Genomic DNA, 13,652 nt, shown 5'->3' with positions numbered 1-13,652 from the left:
AAAGAGAAGGAAAGAGAATGGTGAAATATTATATTATTTTCTTAATAGCATGCCAAAATCTATCACAAAATTAGATTTTCGTTAAGAATGTCAAAATATTTGCCAGCTAACAACTTGTTATAGATATTTCTTGATAGTTGGCTCATGACGCTCTTCTTTAATATGAGCAGCCCCCCCATCATTGGATCTGCGCCTTATTTTGTTCATAAAATGTTATATGTTAATTATTTTTTTTAAATAAAAATTCCCCTTTTTTTAGAATACCACAATTTTTGATAAACTAGTTGAAGCAAAATAACTTGCTACAATTTCGTGCTTGGAAGATGGTTTTGGAAATATTCCAAACATGAATTTCATTCAATATTGTTTTATAGGTGACCTGACAATTTAAACAATCGATTTAAATTGTAATTTCAATTTCAGTCTGCTTATTTCGCACACACTGTGTCTTATGATTTAGCCTTCTCGTTTGTCTATGTAACAATACATTCAGATTTTTAATATAACAAACCTATTCAACATAATATCTAGCAATGATAACGGGCCCAGGTTGGCAACTCAGACGCCAGTTGTTTAATTTTCCTTCTTAAATGTTGCTATTTTAATCTCACACACACACTTTTACAAAAAGTCCACACATTTGGTATTCATAAGAAAATAGTAATGTGAATAAAATGCCTTGTTCAAGGGCATTAGTGCTGTGCTGGGAATCGAACCCCCGATCCTGGGATCCAGCAGGCGACTTATACCACTCGGCCACGGCACCTCCACTCGGCCATGGTACTTCCACACACACACACACACACACACAACACGGAACTTTCTTTTACATTTATGATGAAAAATGCAGATATTCCTTAACCCCCCCCCCTCCTATGGAAGCTTAAAAGTGCCACCGAGATGTTGAGATAATTATCTTGAGAAGTCGACATCTTCATAGCAAAAGATCAGATAACGAGATCCTGGATCTCATCATGTTGACATCTTGTAAAAGAGATGATGAGATGACAAGATACCGAATCTCATCATGTCAACATGTTTTAGAAGAGATGATGAGATGACAAGATCCCGGATCTCATCATGTCAACATCTTTTAGAAGAGATGATGAGATGACAAGATCCCGGATCTCATCATGTCAACATCTTGTAGAACAGATGATCAGATGACAAGATCCAGGATCTCATCATGTCAACATCTTTTAGAAGAGATGATCAGATGACAAGATCCCGGATCTCGTCATGTCGACATCTTTTAGAAGAAATTGTCAGATGACAAGATCTTCGATCCATGATCATGTCATCTTAATCTCTTCTTAAAGATGTAGACATGACGAGATCCAAGATCTTGTCATCTGATCATCTCTTCTACAAGATGTCAACATGATGAAATCCGGGATCTTGTCATCTCATCATCTCTTCTAAAAGATGTTGACATGATGAGATCCGGGATCTTGTCATCTCATCATCTCTTCTAAAAGATGTTGACATGATGAGATCCGGGATCTTGTCGTCTCATCATCTCTTCTAAAAGATGTTGACATGATGAGATTCGGGATCTTGTCATCTCATCATCTCTTCTTAAAGATGTCGACATGATGAGATCCGGGATCTCGTCATCTTATCTTTTGCTATCAAGATGTCGACTTCCCAAGATAATTATCTCAACATCTCGGTGGCACTTTTAAGCTTCCATACCCCCCCAAAAAAAAACTTACATGAAGGCCTATTTACTATTGTAAAACAGTTGTTTCCGGCGAGATGCGTGCAACGCGTTCGGCGAGAAAACAAACAAATGAACAAAGTCAGAGGCGTTGATCCGGGGGGGGGGGGGCGATCGACCCACCAATGAAAAAATTGGGGGGGGACAAACAAATTGTTTTGCCCCCCTCCCAAACAAAAAATCCGCATGTGCAAAAATAAAAGTCTAAGATTGAAATGTTACACAGAAATCAGTAAGCGACATTGAGATACACAACTCGTTCTTTATTTAAAATCGTGTTTAAAATGTCGATTTTTCAGATTGGAATAAAAATTGTTCAGCTCGCGCTATCAAAAATACAGGCTTATAAACCACTTTGTTTAGGATTTACCATAAATTCTTTCTCTTTGTTTAAGAGTTCTATGATAATATTGTTGTTGTGCTCGTCGGCGTTTATTTTTTTTAGTGAAGCGATGAATTGAAAATGAGGTATTTCCTTGTATTTAAATGCAAAATTGAATTCTCCTGTTAATTTTCCTCTCTATATACGACTTAACACAATATTCTGTAGTTACTATCGACCCATGGAGCTATGGTCGACCTTTTGAGGCCCCTTGGCAAAATTACAGAACGAGCGCCCTCGGGGAATATGTCGTCTGCTTCACTATTGTCGGCAAAAAGTATAACTATAAATATCATTATAAAACTTTGACTCCGAAAACCAACCCGACAGAATGGTTGTTCCCTATATTGGTGCACTAAGCTTCAAATTCTGTAGAATAAACAATATTGAATAGCTTGCAGTCAAGCTCGATAATCATGTAGTGTTTTTATTTATTTTGACATGACTTCTCAACGTGTATGTCCGCACCAAAGGTCCGCACACCCATTTATCGCAGGTGCCCGGCTGCATAGCATCTTGCTTCTGATCCACCACGGCCTTGCCAACGCACTGCACTGGATGATCGTGTGTTACCGTTATGTACACATCTCGCTGCTTACGGTTCGAACGAATAGACTATACTACCGTACAAAACCTGACGATTTATACACGCAATAATATCTACGCTGCCGTGGAAACGAGATAGACAGCGATTACTGGAAAAATCTAATTGACAAAAACTTACACATGATATTTTGGACATTTCCCTGATCAGTCTCGGAGCCAGAATTACATTGAAAATGGGGACAAGCTGTTCTTCTACACGAAGTGTCAACGGAGATTCTACTGCAAAGTGAGTAGCCAAATGAAAAACTGTGGTACGGAACATATTTAGACTGTATGCGAACATGTCTCTATGAATTGTGAAGCAGTCCCATTCATTACTTTTGTAGTTTGTGACATGTTTAGGCCTACTTGACATGCTTGATATCAATAAACTTCAGCAGAGACTGAGTCCAGTGCTTGAATTAATAGGTCATAACTTTGGATGCCTTTGGTTCATTGTAAAAATGTCAGAAAAAAATTGTCAGGGGTTGCAATGCCAGTGACGGTAGCAATGGCAATTGTCTTGATGGCTGAGTCAGTGAGTGAGAAGGAATTGATGGCTGCAATTTTTTGCAAACTTTAATTTAAATTGAAAATAGTCGAGGTAAAATTTAAAATGCCAACGGGTGAAATTTGGCAGATGAATAAAAGTTATATTAGTAAGTTGGCTTTTGACTCTTGCTTTCATTTTGGTCTAGCCAAAATATTAAGTTACTCCAAATCCTTGAAAATTTTCAGTCAAAATACTAGGTAAAAAATGAATAGGCACTTGCTTCACTTGGTGCCCTGTTTGGCCCGAAACTGATTTTCATATTATTTTGTAACTAATAATTCATTATAATTCAGTTCCATATGCACCCGACCAAAAATAACAAAAGATTGTTGAAACTTCTGGTTCATTCACGATTCACCTAAGATTTTTCTATCATTTTTTTACTTTTGCGTACCTTACTTGGGACTCGAACTCGTTTTATTTGCAGTCAAGACCTTTTCCCGCCTAGCTTGCGAGAAGCGCTGATACCGGAAGGGGTATTTTAACGATTATCAGCCGATAGTTTGACTAGTCTAGACTCATAGACCCTTTACTGACTAAATAAACCGATGTCTATGGACAATTACATTTTGACAATTTGACGGAATAAAGCCATAGTTTTGTATGTATTTTCACTCCCCATCTAACCCAGGGAGCTCCCGCCCGCGAAGCGGGTGGGAGCCTAGGGGCTTACCGTGTATTTGGCCATAGACACGGGACTAGGGTAATTTATGGTCAAAACATAAATCAAACTGAATTGTGAAAACAGAAATTATGCACTTACCACGATAATATGGATGAAGGTCTAATGTGTGGCAGTATCCTGACATCAAGGCACAGACTGGAACCTCGAAAAAATGAAAAGTTTTGCTGCGATACCTCTCCTAATTATTTCAAAATTCATAAAAAAATGGCGATTGAGACTGGGGTAGGAGAGAACTTTTCAGGTTATCCCCAATCGTATATGTTCTATGTCTAGATATATTTTTCTGAATCTTCTCCATGTTTTTATTTTCAATTTTAGTGGGGGGGGGGAGCATTTGGAACTCTTGCCAATTGTTTTTTAATCATTTCGTTGCTATCACAAGTGAGTTATTTTTTTCATTTATTTATTCCGACTAGCAACTGTATTATTCAATTCATTGCTTATGACTCGCAAACGTCTTACTTGATATATGACTACCGACCATCGCTAGTGTCCATACATAACCCTACATCTTAGACGAAATTAGGCTCAGAGCAATTTTCGCAGTAGGAAATCCCGGAGAAAATATCGTGTCAATGGTCGCTTTGTGTGCACCTGATACCCTTTTCATAAACCCATCCTCCAATTAGCCGCCTAAGAATAATGCGGATAATTCAATAAAAATTGCGTTCACAAACTCCGAAAATAATCCGCACTATTTTTTTGAGCGCCCGTCCTGAAAAAGGAGGATAATCGTCATGACAACTGGACATGCCCCCTCCGATGCGGTGGTGTTGGAAAAGGGTGACCTTGTGACCGCACCATAGCAATTATCCGCATTATTTGGAAATGCGTTCACAAAGTCAAAATCTGGTCCCGATGCTGCTATTATGCGGATAATAGCAGCATCAAAATAATGCGGATAACTCTGGTCCTCCTCCGATTTTACGACCAAATTATGCTGCTATTAGCCGCATAATTGGGTTTATGAAAGGGGTATGAGTGTCTAAGATTAAATGCATTGTTCTTTCTTCTTTTTCAATATGAGTGTTGTTTGAAGGTGCTAAACTACGTTATATTGCTTTAGTTCACTGAAAGCCTTGAATAAACTAAAAAGCAGTAAGGGAGATCTGGGTTAGTTGGAACATTTTTGACAAAAATGGCTGTAAAATCCAAATAGATTTAATTGAAAAACAATCAATAGATCAGCTTGAAGCATATATCTAAGGGCTTCAAATGTACCCCATAAAATTTTTAACACTATGATGGTTAGTGAAAAAATCCACCTTGAACAAGTCAATCGCAAGCGGGGTCAATTTGACCCCCCCAGTTTGATAAGGGTTTAATATTGCATTAGGGGCCTACGATAGGCCTTAAATGGAAACACTCAGACCTAATTTAGAAACAAAACAAGCATGGTATACAATACATGTTCCAGAAGAGTGTGAAATACTGTATACATATTTTCTCAGATCCAATGTTTTTTATTCATAATTATGTTTGGAGTAAGTTGGAACACGTTCCAACTAGCCCCTTTAATTTTGTTTCAACTAACCCCGCAGGCCCATTTAAAATTGATTAGCTTATAGCACAAAAAAGGGACTTCACCGTGGCATATTAATAACCTCATTTCGTAGCTTTGTACATGTGTCTATTATACCCCCAAACTGGCCAACTTGATCTATAAACTTCTTTGAAATAATAAAACATTTCTGAAAGAGAAAAAACTTACTCAGAAGGTGAAAAAACAAGAATTCCTTTCTAACTTTACCAGGCTTGTTGCACATGTGCTGTCTGTAATATGGTGGATGGCTGTTGATAATGGCAATAAATTGAGGGCAGTATTGCAGAAATTTATTTAAAGGCATTAAAGAAAATTACAATGTTTCAACTTACCCCATGTTCCAACTAACCCCATCTCCCCTTCTTTGTACTTCAAAATACATAAGATTATAAAACATCTTCAGTGATCAGGAATACCATATTGCCCCCACCCTAACCCCCCTGTGATCCTGTGTGCTTTAAAAAGTGTAATTAATGCCAAGAAAGCAAAAGATCCTTCCACAAATATATTGGAGCACCATATCCCCTCTGAATTTCATGGAATTATTAGAATGTTTCTTTTTTATAAATTTCAAATCAACTTTTTGTCGAAGAGGAGTTCCCTTTAAATGCTTGTTTGATTCTTCTCTCACAGTCCAAATTTATTAGTTGTTTGGACTTGGCCTTAAAAAGAATTGTTTCATTTCACCCATTCCAGACTTATGTCTACCTGCCCAATTTAATTTGTCAGACATGTATTACATATTGATTTTAGCATTCAGTAATGGCCTGCTGTGGGTGTGACAACTGTTGCTAGTCCAGTGCGCTGATCAATAAGTTCTTTATGTACTCAATCAATAACTCTTACACCCCAATTACTTATCCTCTTCCCATTCCTAAGTCATATCTATTCAATTATTTTTGCAATTGCTCATTTGATAAAATGTATTTAGCAGTGCTGAATGTTTAGTAAGGAACTGTACTCTCATTATAACATAAGCATTTCTTTATGGGCTTTTGTTGGAAAATTGACAGCTCTGAGTGTCAATAGAGGCACTATTGACCCCAATTACATGCCTGCCTTCATATGCTCCCATGGATGCATCTTTACAAAAGGCAATCAATGGGACTAAACAAGGCTTTGCAGATCAATAATGTTAAAGCTTGCAATTGAATATAGTGTTTGTCATTGTTACGGGAGCAGCAGACTGCATTTGATTCTGTTTCGACTGCTCTGACTCCTCTTTAGGAATTCCGAATGAAATGTTGGAAATTCATCATCCATAAATATCCAATGGCAATTACAATACATGTACGAATAAAATAGGAGTTAAAAATACATTTGCGAATTTTGGGAAACCTTGGAGCTGACGATGAATTTGACAAATACAATCGTAGGTGATGATGTTCCTGATTTCTATAGGAGATTGAGTTCCTTTGACTTTCTCTGTGAGACCAGGGTCCCTTAGTTCACACAAAGGTTAGCGATTTATCATACGCTTGATTTTCACGATTGATCATTGTACATTATAGTCGATGGAGTCAATCGTAGAAAAATGTTCTACTCTCATTGTTAAGTTTTGTGTTACGGCATCCAGATTGGATCTAGGTATCCTCTAAGATACTCTCCCAAGTGATCTGAAAAAAAAAATGAAAGAAAATAAAAAGAACATTGATTCATGTTTGACATTGATTAACATAGTTGGTGTAGATTGCATGAATTTCAACCCAATGAAAAGTCAAAGGCAACGTTCTGTTTCATCAAAGACTTGTATTAATTAAACAAGTTTAATATCAGACAATCAAACTGTTATTGCAAATTATTATCCTTGCAAGTTTTGTGAAACAGGATGCAGATGTCTTTCATGTCATATCTATGTTCTTCTAAAAGACATGTATACCCCCCTTCCCCGAAAAAGAGAATTTAAAAAAATTCAAGGAAAAAAATTGATTCATGTTTCCGTTGCTTGATGAGAGACAAGCTATAAATGTAGCCTATTAGGTTTATGGATATTGGAGGGAGAAGGCATCGTTCATTGATCACGAAGCCATGTATTGATTAGAGGTAGGATGACCCGTATCACCTTGGATACCAGCCATACTTCCACTGCTACTCTTCAAATCTCCAAATTAAATGCTAAATAATGCAATGCAATGTAAACTTCCCCACAAGCATTGATGGCATGCAGTATACTTCATGGGGAAGTTATTAAAAAATTATTGCAATCCGGGACGAGATTAGGCTTTGTTTACATCGGATGGCTGGTTGTTATAGCAATGTATCAGTAACATGTTTTTTTCTGAAACATAGTAGAAAGCATGGAAATACAATAAAGAGAAAAGATAATATTTGAGGTAGATAAAAGTGAATAGTTAGTAACTCAGAGTGTCTGTGTGCTGAAAGAATATGATGGTGATTAAGATAGGGTAATGGGAGTGATGATGAAGTAACAGATAACGGTTTTGGATGATATTCATGATGATGATTATGATGGTGGCAATGATGATGATGGTGATGATGATGATGATGATGGGTGATGATGATGATGATAATGGTGATGATGATGATGGTTGATGGTGATGATGATGATGATGGGTGATGATGATGATGATGATGATGGTGATAATGATGATGGGTGATGATGATGATGGTGATGATGATGATGATGATGGTGATAATGATGGGTGATGATGATGATGATGATTATGATGATGGTGATAATGATGATGATGATGATGATGATGATAATGGGTGATGATGATGATGGTGATGATGATGAATCGATGATGATGGTGGTGATGATGATGGTGATGATGATGATGGGGGATGATGATGATGGTGATGATGATGTCGATGATGATGGCGATGATGATGATGATGGTGATGATGATGGATGATGGATGATGATGATGGTGATGATGATGATGATGGGTGATGATGATGATGATGATGATGGGTGATGATGATGATGATGATGATAATGGTGATGATGATGATGGGTGATGATGATGATGATGATGATGGGTGATGATGATGATGATGATGATGGTGATAATGATGATGGGTGATGATGATGATGGTGATGATGATGATGGGTGATGATGATGATGATGGGTGATGATGATGATGGGTGATAATGATGATGGGTGATGATGATGATGGTGATGATGATGATGATGATGGTGATAATGATGGGTGATGATGATGATGATGATTATGATGATGGTGATAATGATGATGATGATGATGATAATGGGTGATGATGATGATGGTGATGATGATGGATGATGGATGATGGTGGTGATGATGATGGTGATGATGTTGATGAAGATGAAGAAGAAGATGATGATGAAGATGATGATGTTAGTGGTAGTTGCAATGATGATTAGGTAATTATGATAATTGTTACAATGTAATGGTGGAAGTGATGATGATGGGTGATGATGATGTTGATGATGAAGATGAAGAAGATGATGATGATGAAGATGATGATGTTAGTGGTAGTTGCAATGATGATTAAGGTAATTATGATAATTGTTACAATGTAATGGTGGAAGTGATAATAATGATGATTATGGGTGATGATGATGATGGGTGATGATGATGATGATGGGTGATGATGATGATGGGTGATAATGATGATGGTGATGATGATGATTATGGGTGATGATGTTGATGATGAAGATGAAGAAGATGATGATGATGAAGATGATGATGTTAGTGGTAGTTGCAATGATGATTAAGGTAATTATGATAATTGTTACAATGTAATGGTGGAAGTGATAATAATGATGATGATGGGTAATGATGATTATGGGTGATGATGATGATGATGAAGATGAAGAAGATGATGATGATGAAGATGATGATGTTAGTGGTAGTTGCAATGATGATAAAGGTAATTATGATAATTGTTACAACGTGATGGTGGAAATGATAATGAAAAGATAATGGCTGTGGCATGGTTGCAGTGAGTAGTGTTATTGTTGATGAGAATGTTGGTAGATTGTTGGTAGACAATCACCATGGTATAATCTAAAACAAATTTCAGGCATAAATATTTTTAAAAAGGGGAAAATTTTTGAATTTACATGCTACATGTATCTCAAACAATGATGACACACAAAGTCATCTTATACCCTTTTCATAAACCTATCCTCCAATTAGCCGCCTAAGAGTAATGCGGATAATTCAATAAAAATTGCGTTCACAAACTCAGAAAATAAGCCGCATTATTTTTACGAGCGCCCATCCTGAAAAAGGCGGATAATCGTCATGACAACTGGACACGCCCCCTCCGATGCGGTTGTGTTGGAAAAGGGTGACCTTGTGACCGCACCATGGCAATTATCTGCATTATTTGGAAATGCGTTCATAAACTCAAAATCTTGTCTCGATGCTGCTATTATGTGAATAATAGCAGCATCAGAGTAATGCGGATAACTCTTGTCCTCCTCCAATTTTACGACCAAATTATGCTGCTATTAGCCGCATAATTGGGTTTATGAAAGGGGTATAAGATTGGCTTAAAAAGCCTCCAAATCAATTTCTATTACATGTGACTGGTTTGACAGGATCCAGTCATATATGATTCTGTAATTATCTGTTGCTGTGTGTAAATTAATATCTTAATTAATGCCTTGTCAAAAGTCTACTCCCATCTCTTCCAAATTCCAAGGTTAGACTAATTGCCTATATCATGCAGGGTTTTTGTTATTTTCAGTAATGAATTTTCAATGATTGTCCAACCTTGAATTAAGGCAGGAATACTGCAAAGCTTATTAGATGTGGGAGAAACCCCCACCAGATGCTTAAAGATCCCACTCCCACCCCAACACAATTTTTCTTTTAAATATAGGTGGTGAGAAAGGTGTTAATAATGTGTGCAATAAAAAAAAATCCAAATTGAAACAGACTCCCATGTATACAGAGTTAGAGTCATTAAGGGCCTTTTCATACGTGTATCTATGATGATTGCAATTCGTCTTGAGAATCATTGGACCTTTCACACGCTCACTCGAAAACTGATTTGAATTCAAATTCTCAAGCGAAGGTGTCAGTTTCTCTACATCAAGAAAAAAAAATAAGAGGTAGACTATACAGTCATAGATAAAGAAAGAAACCAATGTTTGATCAGAATTATCAAAACTGAATAATTATGATAATATTTGAGAGTAATATACATTTTGGGGTCTTAAATGCATCCTGTGTCTATTAGCATATAGCACTTTGTAAATATGTCAAGCCAAATATTTTTATTGAAGGCAGCCAGTGCATTATGCTTATTCAAAGTTTACATTTGAGTCTGTAAATTGATTATGAGCTTGTATTGTTTCAATTGATTTATTTGTCTAATTATCACAATACATGTAGGCCTATGCTATTCTGTTACGAACATTTGCAGTGCATGCTCAGAACCCCAGTACGGCTTACATGTATGTGTTTTTTCTCAGCAGCGCTGAGACATTGATTACATTACAGAAGGTAATATTTACCCAGCTGAGATTTTAATCTACAAATATGGCACTGAAATGCGTCATAAATGTGTTAGAGCCCAACCCCTGTATTTTTCTGGGGGAGAGTTTCATGAAAGCATCTTGTCTTCAATTTTCAATGAATATTGAATTTGTTCTGAGCCAATCAGATGCAAGGGATTTTATAGGAGCTTTCGTAAGTTTTCAGTGATAATCACTGACAGATTTCTTGATGTGCAATGAACTGATTGCTATCTATTTTCAAGTACCCGTAATAAGCATTTTTACTTCATAAGTAACACTTTAATCATTGATTTAGTTTTAGTTTTAATACTTGTACATATGTAGATTCAGGTAATAATTTGCTGGTATCCTATCGTAATTTTCTTTGGATTTTTTAATATTACTGCTACACACTATATTTTTCACAGGTTTTGATGTAGGACTATCAAAACTTTTCCTAAAGCTATCAAATAATGACCAAAACTGCTAATCAACTTATAGAATTAAAATTATTCCTAAAGGTGGTTAAAAAATCTTTGTGCTGCAGGTACCTAATCTTGCAATATATCAAATAGGCCCAGCATCAAATATTTCATATTTGTTATTATTGACATAAAGTTTGCCAATTTATTCATTGTTCATACAGCATTTCATTGAAATTAATTTATTCTTTTGTCTGTTTGTTAACTTTCTTTTATTTGTTGAACTATTCATTTATCTTCATTAACTTTATCTTTGAATTTTCAAGTAACACTTCATTAACTTTATCTTTAAATTTTGTTGAGCTTGTTCTAGTTATTAAGTTGCTGCTGTGTATATTTTCTATCTCCTGTGATATTCATGAATTTTCCTGTCCCTACTTGAAATTAATTCCCAGCAAGAGAGAATGTGAGGCCCAAGAAGTAGCGTGTGAATTATTCATGTTTTAGATTTCAAGCCTTTTCTCAAAAAATGTCTCTTTTCATATTCTAAAGTGTTTGGATTCATACCGCATGAAAATAACTCCCGAGAGAGGAACATTCATTTGAAAAATAAGTCACATCTCCATCGGCCTGACTTCCAAATTCAGGCAAAAAAAAATCAGAACATAGCCTACCGCTTAAAATCTACATTGTTGTATAAGCTTAACGTTGCAGTGAATAGGGATTTTTTTGTTGGGGGGGGGGGGGCTCTTTTTAATTTTCTGGGGCCTTCTTCATTTTCTAGGGCTCTTTTGATTTTCTGGGGCTCTTTTTTTAATTTCCTGAGCCCCAATGTAGGCCCTATGTTTTTTCCCTGCTGTTCATAAAACTTATTCATATTATTATCATAAGTCTTTGTGAAATAAGACCCAGGTCTAGAAAATCATTCTGATCAGAACAATCTCAAGATAGTAGTGGAGGCACACTTATTATCAGCCGTATTCTTATTGAACTTTGGTTGAGCAAGTCATGTCAGTAGTATGGCATCATCACTTAATTTGATCATTGACATGCGACATTATGTAGTTCATTATGATGTCATTGAGTATCTTTGCGCTTAATGCTGCGCATGGCAATGCTTTGTTGTACGCGTTGTATATTTCATGCATTCGCGCGTGTGCACCAGACTATTGAAAACTTTGTCATATTGAACAAAAAGTTTTGTACATGAGCCTACGGGATATTTGTCATATTTCGTTACTTTTAGGAATACGCTCTGGTATTGAACAGACAATTGATGCAGACCAAAATAATGCATATACATATACATCACTAAAACACTTTATTTATAGATAATAATGCACAATAATCGATGCAAACAATCGCCGGAATCTGTCTCTTGATCAGTCACTAAGGGTGTGTTCAATGTCGGTTTCCAAATTTAAACGGCAACATTGATTATGATTGAAAACGTGATTACAACACGTGGATATAATGAGAAACAAAGGGTGTGTTGAATGTCCTCCATTCCCGGTCATAAAAGTAAAGGTCTTTCAAATCATGATTTGGAGGAAAATATGAATGTCGAAAAAGATGCGTTTGAAAACACGATCAACTCAAATTTTACGACCTTGAGCAACGCAAATGCGACATTAAACTTAATTGAGTTTTGAAATGTCTTTAAATTTGCTCTCATAGAGGAAGCCTACACAAACAGAACTGACCTTTCTTGTGATGGGTCAAACTAAAGCTGCGCATAGGAAAGCGGGAAATTTAAAGACGATCAACATGTAAACAGCTTTGATATATATTTGACACTGAACAGTGCACCGCTGATCGTGTTTGTGTTTTGTGTTTTCTGATTGAGTTTTCAATCATGATTCATGTAGCTGTTTAAATTTGAAAATGGACATTGAACACACCCTTTTAGCTTAATATTACATGGCCCTGGGCTGATGAAGAACCTTGCCTGGTAGACTGGCATGAGTCACACTGTGAAAGACAAATCATGGTCATCATTTATGAAATTGGTTCTTTGTCAAATCTGACAGTTCACATCCTGCACAAATTGCAAATGTAAAGGCCTTGCTTCCTAAAGAGAGTACCTCCTTTATTGTATTCAGAGAAAAATACTTGTTTAGTTTGAAATTTTCTATGTTTTGCACATGAAGGCATTTGCGTGTATAGAGTATTGATATTGATTAGCATATTTGTTCATTGTTGCTCTTGAATTTGAGTTCGAACTTCAATAATAGTCTGATATCAGTAGCTCATTTTTCATACGTGTATCATGTGGATATGGAACCTTATCTCACTGAGCGCTTCTC

This window comes from Lytechinus variegatus, chromosome 2 (assembly GCF_018143015.1).
Source record: "Lytechinus variegatus isolate NC3 chromosome 2, Lvar_3.0, whole genome shotgun sequence".
Lineage (NCBI taxonomy): Eukaryota > Metazoa > Echinodermata > Echinoidea > Temnopleuroida > Toxopneustidae > Lytechinus > Lytechinus variegatus.
This window is presented reverse-complemented; position numbering follows the sequence as displayed.